Source organism: Mobula birostris, unplaced genomic scaffold, assembly GCF_030028105.1.
Source record: "Mobula birostris isolate sMobBir1 unplaced genomic scaffold, sMobBir1.hap1 scaffold_691, whole genome shotgun sequence".
NCBI lineage: Eukaryota > Metazoa > Chordata > Chondrichthyes > Myliobatiformes > Myliobatidae > Mobula > Mobula birostris.
This window is the reverse complement of record NW_027278410.1, coordinates 206,970-218,376: the sequence shown is the minus strand read 5'-3', so window position 1 is coordinate 218,376 and position 11,407 is coordinate 206,970. Positions and strand designations below refer to the sequence as shown.

At 48.0% G+C, this 11,407-nt stretch overlaps 1 pseudogene; it reads left to right on the top strand.

Annotated features, from left to right (window-relative positions):
* The first annotated feature begins 465 nt into the window (after window positions 1–465).
* LOC140193674 (sentrin-specific protease 1-like) lies at window positions 466–11,107 on the top strand (annotated as a pseudogene).
* The last annotated feature ends 300 nt before the right edge of the window (window positions 11,108–11,407 follow it).

Below are 11,407 nucleotides of genomic sequence, written 5' to 3'. Positions count from 1 at the left end.
CCCCGCCTCTCTCTCTCCCCCCCCGCCTCTCTCTCTCCCCCCCCGCCTCTCTCTCTCCCCCCCCGCCTCTCTCTCTCCCCCCCCGCCTCTCTCTCTCCCCCCCGCCTCTCTCTCTCCCCCCCCGCCTCTCTCTCTCCCCCCCCGCCTCTCTCTCTCCCCCCGCCCTCTCTCTCTCCCCCCCCGCCTCTCTCTCTCCCCCGCCTCTCTCTCTCTCCCCCGCCTCTCTCTCTCTCTCTCTCTCTCTCCCCCCGCCTCTCTCTCTCTCTCTCTCTCCCCCCCGCCTCTCTCTCTCTCTCTCTCTCTCCCCCGCCTCTCTCTCTCTCTCCCCTGCCTCTCTCTCTCTCTCCCCCCGCCTCTCTCTCTCTCTCCCCCCGCCTCTCTCTCTCTCTCTCCCCCCGCCTCTCTCTCTCTCTCTCTCTCTCCCCCCGCCTCTCTCTCTCTCTCTCTCTCTCCCCCGCCTCTCTAGCTCGCTCCGGCCCCTCGCCCCCCTCCGTTCAGTCTCTCCCTCTCTACGGCCCCTTCTCACTCTGCCTCTGTAACTCTGCATGAGTCGGCAGGAGATGCAGGAGGAGGTTGACCGAGCTTTCCAGCCAGGGAATGCTGATGAGGTACTGAGTGAAGCCTTCCGTCTCACCATCACCCGCAAGGACATACAGACTCTCAACCACCTCAACTGGCTCAACGACGAGGTAACTCTACCCGCTGCGCTGTGGGAAAGGGAGAGGTGGTGAGTGGGTGTATTTTTTATGTAATCAGAATCAGGTGTAATATCACTGGTATATGAAATTTGTTTTGCAGCACTAGTACATTGCTCTACATGTTAATACAAACTATAAGTTACAATAAGTGTATTTGAATATAAGTAAAGTAAATTAAATATATAGTGCAAAAAGTGAAGGAAAAACTGATGGTGACAATGAGAAGACAGCATGTCCTGGGTGATGGGCATCCTTAATGATGAATGACGCCTTTTTGAGGTATCACCTTTTGAGGGTTTCCTCGATGGTGAGGAGGCTAGTGCCCACGATGGAGCTGGCTGAGCTTACAACTCTGCAGCCTTTTCGAATCCTGTGCAGTGGCCCCTCCATAACAGATAGTGATGCATCTGGTTAGAATGCTCTCCATTGTACATCTGTAGAAACATGCAAGTGTCTTTGGTGACATGCCAATTCTCCTCAAATTCCCAGTGAAATATAGCAGCTGTTGTGCCGCCTTTGTAATTGTATCAATATGTTGGATGGAAGTGACCAACAACTCTGATAGAGGCAGATGCCAAGTTTTTAAGCTCACCAGTGGGAGGTGGTGCTTTAGCACTGCTGGCCCGCCACCTCAAGGGAGTCTTGATCATGAGTGGGCCGAAACTCCTGAAGACAAGTGGCAGATCAACTGATGATCCCACTGGTGATAGCACAGGACAGTTAACTTCTTAGTCCACATGTATTTTTAACTCTTAACTGGGCCCAGGATAGGTCCTTGGAGATGTTGACACCCAGGAACGAAACTGCTCACCCTTTTCACTGCTGATTCCCCAATGAGGACTGGTGTGTGTTCCCTCAATTTCACCTTCGTGAAATCCATAATCAATTCCTTGGTGTTACTGATGTTGAGTGCAAGGTTATGGCTGTGACACCACTCAGCCAGTTGACGTATCTCACTCCTGTACGCCTCCTCGTCACCATCTGAAATTCTGTTACAATTGTTGTGCTGTTAGGCAAATTTATAGATGGCTAAGCGTACATCTTTGAGGTGCGCCAGTATTGATTGTCAGCGAGGAGGAGATGTTATTTCTAATCCACATAGTCTGTGGTCTCCCAGTGAGGAAGTCAAGGATCCAGTTGCACTTGCCATGTTTTGGAGCTTGTTGATTAGAAATGAATGTATGGTTGTGTTGAACACTGAACTGCTGTCAATAAACAACAGCCTGACATAGGTATTACTATTGTCCAGGTGATCCAAGACAGAGTGGCGAGCCAGTGAGATTGCCTCCGCTGTAGACCTATTATGGAGATAGGCAAATTGCAGCGGATTCAGGTCCTTGCTGGGCAGCAGTTGATTCACCCTCTTGAAAGATACTCTGTTGTTGCCTTCTGAGACAGAGATCACAGGGTCACCAGATGCTACAAAGATTCACACAGATGTAGTTTTATTCTCCCTTTCAAAACGTGCATAATAGACATTGAGCTCATCTGGGAGTGACCATCACAACCACTCATGATGTTAGGTTTCACCTTGTAGGAAATAATTGCCTGCAAGCTCTGCTAGAGCTGATGTGCATCTGATTCTGTCTCTAACTTCCCGGGTAGGTGATTAACTTCTACATGAACCTGTTGTGGAACGCAGCCTCTCACCCTCACTGCCCTCGCTCCACGCCTTCAACACCTTCTTCTTCCCAAGCTGAAGAGTGATGGTTACACCGCTGTGAAGCGCTGGACCAAGAGGGGTCAACATCTTCGCCATGGATGTGTTGCTGATCCCAGTTCACCTAGGCGTGCACTGGTGCCTGGCTGTGAGTGTCTGCCTCATGTACAATTCTCTCCCTGTAAGACTTCCATCCCTCCCTGCTCCCTCCATTAGATTCTCCTGGCCCTGCACTGGTGCCTGATGTCTGTCCCTCACCACCTCACAAGCCTACCCCCCCCCCCCCCCCCAGTCCCAGTCTAACCCATGCTCTCCAGCACCTGCTCTCCTCCCCTCTTACACCCCACCTCCACTCAAATGCTTCTCCCTTCCCCATCCTCAGTATGACAGGATGTTAAGGACTTGCCCTCCTCCTCCTCCAGCCCCAATCCTGCCCCCCTTCTGCAGTACAACACCCAAACATCCCCTTTGACCCCCAATCCTACCCCTCCATCTCCAGTACCCCCCACCCCAGTGTAACAGGATGTGGATGGCCTTCCACCCTTCCCCTACCATCCCTAGGGTATATAAGCATGCACACTGACCTGCTGCTGCCTGTTGACCAGGTGGTGGACTTCAGGAAGAAGAACATTTTCTACTACGATTCCATGGGAGGGAGCAACGATGAGGCCTGCAGACTATTGCTGTAAGTCTTGGGACGGGAGGGGGCAGGACCAGGACTGGGGCGTGGGGCCAGGTTATGGGGAGGGGATACAGAGGGTGTGTTTAGGGGAGGAAAAGATTAGAGTCAGGGTTGGGACCACATGGGGCGGGGTGAAAGGTTGGGCAACGGATAGTGAGGTATATGGTCAGGGATGTGGGAGGAGCTAAGTTAAGGTGAGGGTTTGAAAATGGCTTATGGATAGGGCTAGGGTGGGGAATGGAGAGGAGTATATTCAGGGAAGTGAGCTGGGCAATGGGGTGAAATTCGCTAGAAATGGGCAGCGCCTGCGTAGGTTTCCACAAATAAAACAAAGTGAGGCGTTTTATGTTTAATGAAAGCTGTAACATATGTTAATGAACTCCAAAACAAAAGCACGCTGAAAGCATCATCACATCAGACCAGCCTCTTAATGTCGGTGGTTGTGATATATGTACATTTCTCCCAATTATGTTACCCTACACAGGCCCCCCCCCCCCCAAAATTCACTAACTGGCATTGTGAGTCTGTCTGCAGCTCAAATGAGCCACCCGGCTCTGTTCCTGTTGTCCATGGGTGGAGGAAACCGCAGGGTTGACATGCTCGTGGTCCTGTTGTGACATTAGCAGCATGGAAGCAGAGTACTCCCCCAAAATCTTGGTGGGCTGGTTTAAGGTGATCTACCAAAATAGGTTCAGATTTATCCCTCTTATCTATGATGAGGCTTTTCTCCCCGTTCCAAAATGGGGAACGGACCATTGTAAGGGGGGGCCTAAGGGGGATGTTGGTGTGCATCATGGCGGACAAAAACAAATGAGGCAGAATGTAGGTCAAGAGGGACCATGATGGGAGGTAGGAATGAGTGAAAAGGAGTTGAATTTGAGGGGTGGAGCTGTGGGGTGTAATTCGCAGCCGTGGAATTACTGAGCGACACTACTACATAGAAATGTTTGGCACTGTCGGCAGAGATTTCTCGTAGGGCGAACTGGGCCTCCATTTGTACGAACCAAGCAATGGCATTTTGATCCCAAAGCTCCGGCAGTTTGAAAGCGACTTGTGTTGGCCGACATATTCAATAACTCTGGAATCGTCCTAGAGTTTTGGTGTCACCAATGTAGGTTTCTGCAAATAAAACGAAGTGAGGCGTTTTATGTAATAACGTCATCACATCAGACCAGCCTCTTAAAGTGAAATCCCAACTCATTGTCAGTGGTGTAAATTATGTACATTTCTCCCAATTATGTTATCCTGCACCTGTATCTTCCAGTAATGGTGGGGTGGTGTCAAGGTAGGAGTGGTTGGAGCTCGGCTCACGCGGGGAGTGATTAGAGATGGGGTGCAGTCAGGGAAGTGGGTAGAGTCAAAGATGCAGGGGCAGGGGGATGGGTTAGGGAAGGGGCAAGGCTAATGATAGGTGTGCAACTACTGAAGAGGCGTGGGGTCTTGGAAAGATGCATTGCTTTGGGGCAAGGGAAGTTTTAGGGAATGGATCAGATCAGGTAACGGGCCATGGGCTGAAGTTGGTGGGTCTGGAGAAAGCACGGGCCACAGTAGGTCCACTGATTTTCCTGGGCAGGGCTAGCAAGGTGGTGTCTCTGAGGGTTAGAGATGGAGGTCATTGCAGATGGTCTGTTCTTTTTGGGAATTGTGAGGGGTGGGTGTTCATGGTGGGCAGAGTCTTGGTGCGGTGGGGTTAGAGTGCTATGGGTGGGGTTTTAACCTGCACATGACACCCCTTCCTCTCATCTCCCCACAGTCGTTACCTGAAGGAGGAGAGTCTGGATAAGAGGAAGGTGGAGTTCGACGTCAGTGGTTGGGTCCTGGGCAGTAAACGCAGCCAGGTGGGTAGGCAGGAAGGGAGGAGTAAAGCACAGTGTGTGGGGGGAGATGGTCATGGGGAGGGTTGGGGAGTCGGTCAAGAGGTGTAGTAGGAGGGGAGTGAGAGAGAAGGTAGGAGAGGGTGAGGGTGGTCTGGGAGAGTGGTCCTGAGAGGGACCTGTGGAGGGTGTTCTGGGGTGGTGGTGGTAGTTAGGGGCACATAAATGATAGAAAAATAGAGGGCTATCTAAGAGGGAAGTGTTGGATTGATCTTGGAGTAGATTAAAAGGTTGGCACAGCACTGTGAGCCGAGGGGCCTGTACTGTGCTATAATGTTCAATGTTCTATGTCCAACTACTGTTTCTGGCAGCTCATTCCAAATATGCACCACTTAAACATAAATTATACACAGTGTTTACAAAAAGGAACACGATTAGAACAAAAATACACAAAGTCCATTGTAGTGTAAGTGCCGAAGAGCCTGTACTATGCTGAAATGTTCGTTGTTCAATGTATAATGCTCTAGCCAGTAAGAGCAAGTTTAGTCGTCAAAATGGATAGCAAGAGGAAAGACCGCTGGCTTAACCTGCATTTATTTCAATGCAAGCAGCTTGTCAGGTAAAGTAGATGAATTCTGGATGTGGGCTCTGGGAGATATCACATCTGTAACAGAAACATGGCTGAGCAAAGGACTGGACAATCAGCTCAAATTTGCGGAGTACAGACACTATAGGCATGACAGGAGAGGAGGGGGAAGTTGCCTTCTTGATGAATGCAGACATAATGATGATCCATGACGGAACTTGGAGACGGGAAGGGGAGGGTCACTCTGATGGGATTGTGTTATAGTCTCCCCAAAGATTCAGCAAGAATTGGAGGAGCACGTATGTAGAATGACTGCAGCTAGTTGCAAACATAATATGATAGTTTTAGACTGTAAGATCATAAGACATAGGAAAAGAATAAGGCCATTTGCCCCATTGAGTCTGCTCCACCATTCCATCTTGGCTGATTTATCATCCCTCTCAGCCCCATTCTCTTGCCTTCTCCCCATAACCTTCGATGCCCTGACTAATCAAGACCTATCAATCTCCGCTTTAAATGTATTCAATGACTTGGCCTCCACAGATTTACCACTCTCTGGCTAAAGAAATTCCTCCTCATCTCTGTTCCAAAGAGACACCCTTGTATTCTGAGGCTGTGGCCTTTGGATCTAGATTCTGCCATGATTGGAAACATCCTCTCCATGTCCACAAGTCCTTTCAATATATGATATGTTTCAATGCAATTTCCCCCTCATTCTTTTAAACTTCAGTGAGTACAGGCTCAGAACTATCAAAACAATCCTCAATATTCTCAATGACCTGACCTCCACAGCTGTCTGTTGCAATGAATTCCACAGATTCACCACCCTCTAGCTAAAGAAATTCCTCCTCATCTCTGTTCTAAATGGATGTCCTCCTATTCAGAGGCTGTGCTCTCTGGTCCTTCACTGTTGGAAACGTCCACTCTATTTAAGGCTTTCAATATTCAACAGGTTTCAATGAGATCTCCCCACGTTCTTCTAAACTCCACCAAGCACAGGCCCAGAGTCATCAAACGCTCCTCATACTTTAACCCTTTCATATCTGGGGCAATTCTCATAAACCTCCTCTGGACCTCTCCAATGCCAGCACATTGTTCTTAGATATGTAGCTCAAAACTGCCCACAATACTGCAAATGCAGTCTGACCACTGCCTTTCAAGCCTCAGCACTTACATCCTTGCTTTTATATTCTAGTCCTCTCAAAATGAATGCTAACATTGCATTTGCCTTCCTTACAACCAACTCACTTAGTGGGAAAATTTAACTTAACTGATATTCAAAGAAAAGTACATTTATTATCAAAGTATGTATACCATATTCAACCTTGATATTAATCTTCTTGCAAGCAGCCACAAAGCAAAGAAACAGAACAGAATTCATGAAGGACCCCACACCACAAAGATAGTCAAACATTCAATTAACAAATAAGGCAAACAAACGACCCATACAACATGAACCACAGATGTTGGCTGGGCCGACCATTGTGCAGAAGGCTTGGACGTCATGAAGGGTGTGAAATGTGTCCAAGAAAGCTTCCTCGATTGATATATAGAGGTACATACCAAGGAGGCTGCAACAGAGGACCTCCTGCTGGGGAATGAGGTAGGGCAAGTGGTGAAAATGTCTGTTTACAAGTACTTTGGGTGTGGTGACCATAATCAGTTAGTTTTAAGATGGTTACAAGGAAGGATGAGACCCATTCACAGTTTAAGGTCCTGAACTGAGGCAGAGCAAATTTTGGAATCATTAGGCAGGATTTTGCAGCAGTTGATTGGGTGAGATTGTCTGCAGGGAAGGGAACATCTACCAAGTTTGAATGTGTGATGGTAAGAGTTCAGGGTCTGCATGTTCCTGTAAGTCCGACAGGTTTACAGAACCTGTGGTTGATGAGTGATATTGAGGCTCTGGTTAAGGAAAAGGATAACACATGCACTGTTCATAAGCAAATAGGCACTAATGAACTCCTTGATAACTACAAGAAGTGTAGGAGGCACTTAAGAGAGAAGCTAGGAGGGCAAAAAGAGGATATAAGGAGGATCAGGCAAGGCAAGGAGTGAATGGGTTACTAGGGAGAGAATAGGTCCCTTTAAGATCAGCATGGCCATCTGTGTGGACCCAAAGGGAGAGATTTTTAATGAGTATTACTGTGGAGAAAACAATGGAAGCTTAGGGAATGGGGGGAAATGAGTGGTGATGTCTTGTTCTACATACAAATTAAGAGGGAGGAGGCACTGGAGGACTTAGAGTATATTAAGACAGATAAATCCCCAGGGCCTGATCTTGTGCATTCTCTGACCTTGTGAAAGCTAAAGAGAAAATTACAGAGGCCTTTGAAGAAATTTTTGCTTCATCTCTGGGTAAGTTGATGGAGTAGATTCTGAGGGACAGGGTCTGATTCAGGACAGTTAGCACAACTTTGTGGGGAGTCATGAATCTTGAAGTTCTTTGAAAGCAAGAGAGTAGCTGAGGGTATGGCAATGGATGTTGTCTGCATGGATTTTAGCAAGGTCTTTGTCAGGTCAGCAGAGAAGGTCTGCCATCACTGCAGGTCTTGTATGTTTCCAGGGCAAAGAAGCAGGCATGAAAAATTATTGTGGACACTACCCACCCTACAAACTGCTTTTTCCGAAAGCTCCCTTATGGAAAGCGCTATAGGGCTATAAAAACAAAAACTTCACATTTTCTTCCCCTAGACAGTTAATCTGAGCAACCATTGTGGCTCCCCTACTCCCTTCTATGCCACTGCACTGTAAACCACTTTTCATAATGCAGTTTATATTGTAAATGCATGCTGGTATTTATGCATTTTTATACTATATCTGTACTTTAATCTCTAACTTTGTATTTTATACACTCAGTAGCCACCTGCAAATATTTAATTAGCCAGTCATGTGGCAGCAACTTAATGCATAAAAGCATGCAGAGGGGATCAAGAGGCTCAGTTGTTCAGACCAAACATCAGAATGAGGAAGAATTGTGATCTAAGTGACTTTGACCGTGGAATGATTGTTGGTGCCAGATGGGGTGGTTTGAGTATCTCAGAAACTGCTGATCTCCTGGGGTTTTCACACGTAACTATATCTAGGGTTTATGGAGAATAGTGCGAGAAATAAAAAAAAATCCAGTGAGCGGCAGTTCTGTGAGCGAAAACGCCTTCTTAATGAGGGAGGTCAGAGGAGAATGGCCAGACTGGTTCAAGCTGACAAGGAAGGCGACAGTAACTCAAATAACCACACATTACAACAGTGGTGTGCAGAAGAGCATCTCTGAACAGAAGAGCACATCGAACCTCGAGGTGGATGGGCTACAGCCGCAGAAAACCACATACAGATATTCAGTGGCCACTTTATTAGGTATAGTAGATACTTAATAAAATGACCACTGAGTGTATAATTCTGTATATATTGTTGAATTTTGCCTTTTGTTGTGCCCCTGACCATCACACTACAGTAAATTCCTAATGCATGTAAATGTATATGATGAATAAAGTTGATCTTTGGTGGTCCCTCATAGTGGGCTAGTCTGGAAGGTTAGATCACATGGGATCCAAGGACAGATATCAGATTGGATTCATAATTGTCTCAGTGGAGGGAAGCAGAGGATGATGGTCGTTTCTCGGACTGGAGGTCTCTGTCTAGTGATGGTCCACAGGGTTCAGTGCTGGGATCTTTGTAATACTGTGTTTATAAACAAATAGGTGGTGTTGTATGGTGTTGGGAGAGCAAACCAGAGTAGGGATTATACAGTGAATGGCAGTGTCATGGTACAGAGGGGTCTTGGAATACAAGTGCATCATTCACTGAAAGCAGCATCCCAGGCAGACAGAGTGCTGCAGAAGGTGTGTGACTTGCTGGACTTCATCCGTCAGGGCACTGAGTACACGAGGAGTTGTGTTGCAGTTAGGCAAGTCAGTTACAAGTGAGGCCACACTTGGAGTATTGTGTACAGTTTGAGTCACCCTGTCATAGGAAAGGTGTCACTCAACTAAAAAGATTGTGGAAAAGATTTACCAGGATGTTGCCTCGACTTGGGGGTCTGAGTTACAAGGACTGGCTGTGTAGACCAGGACTTTACATCTTTCCTGGAACGTAGGAGATTGCAGAGAGAACTGATAGAGGTATATAAGATCACAAGGTGCACAGACAGGGTAAAGGCACATGATCTTTATCCTTGGTTCTTCACACAAAGGGTGGTGCATATTTGAAGAAACTGCCAGAACCAGTGGTTGAGGCAGGCACATTAGCAACTTTTAAAAGCAATCTAGATACGTAGACGGATAGAGATTTAGAGGGCAAAGGGCCAAACACAGGCAGATGGAACCAGTTCACTGGACTACACAATCAGCATGGACCAGTTGGGCTGAAGGGATACTTCCCTTTAAATGTGCTGTGTGACTATAACTCAAAAGATAGACTGGGAGAATTGGCTGTCAACTCATCCTCTCTCCCTGTCTCCCCTCCTTCCCTCCCCAACTGCTAGGACATCCCCCAGCAAATGAACGGGAGTGACTGTGGGATGTTCACCTGTAAATATGCCGATTACATCAGCAGAGACCGACCAATCCGCTTCTCACAGGTGAGCAGGGAAGGGGCAGGGTCACATAAATCCCCCACCCCTCCTTTCCCACTCCCTCCCCACACCAACACATCACCCTTCCCCATTTTGACCCTCCTACCCTCTGTCCCTTGCACTTAACACCTCTCTCCCTCACTTCCCCCACAGAAGGACATGCCATTCTTCAGACAGCTGATGGCTTGGGAAATCATTCACCAGAAACTGCTCTGACACTGGGAGGCTGACCTTCAACCCATAACTTATGGCTGAGGCTGACCAATCTGACCTCAAGTTGGAAGATGGGATTCCACGATCAGGGATGGGTTGTGGAGGAACCACCAGCCCTTCAGCCCTCCAGCATCGGGTACCTCTGTGGGATGGCAGGAAGGATCCTGCTAGCAGCCCTCCTTTCCGGAGGGAGGACGTACCCTGTTCTGTGTTCCAGCCCTCTGAGGGGAGGGAGTAGGAGGCATGAGAGGTCTAGACAAACCCCTTGAACAGTTTCAGCAGTCTTCCCTCTTGGCATCAACTCCTAAGTCCTCTCCTCGCACTCCATTCACATTTTCTCTTCTCCCTGCATCCTTTTCCCACACTTCTTCCCCCACTCCATCAGCTACCACTGTCCAGAACCCTTCTCTCTCTGACCCCCTCCATTGCCACCTCCCTCTCTCACCCCCCCCCGTAGTCTGATCTACCCACCCTTTCCTCAGCAGAGACAGCAGCTTAATGTGGCCTTAATCCTGCTTCTATCCACGCAAACCCTGCCAGTTGCTGGTGAGGCAGCAGAGCCTATGGGACCCATGGTTCAAAGTGGGGGGGTCATGGAGGTGGTGAGTGAACTCCTGCACACAGTGGGGGATCCTTTATTACTCCAGCTGCCGTCTTCGCAACTGCCAGCGACAGGTCCATACATCTCGCCCCAACACTTCCGAACTGCTTGGCTATGCAAGCCCCTATCATTTTCTAAACAGATAGACCTCTAGATTTTTTTTTCTAATTGATTGGTAGATTTTTGTGATACGTCTTTTGTACAGATCTTCTCTATTTTTTTGGGGAGTGTGACACCACGTCTCACAACCCTGGACACAAATAAAATCAGACATGTTTTTGCATCTAATGTCTCCCTGCTCATTCTTTAACTTTTCCAAGAGTTGTACAGGCTGGGCGGAGGCTGGGAATTCCACAGAGTTATTCATTTCCTCATACCACAATTCAAGATCTCTCTGCTCTTTGCATGTCAGGAGTGTGATGGAACCCACTTGCCCAGGTGGAGTTAGTCCATGCGCTCCACATCCGCCACATTACCTCTCAAACCATCTACAGGTCAGCAGAGTGATGGAACACTCCCCATTTGTCTGGGTGGAGTTAGTCCACACACTCCATATCCACCACATTACCTCTCCACCGTCTAC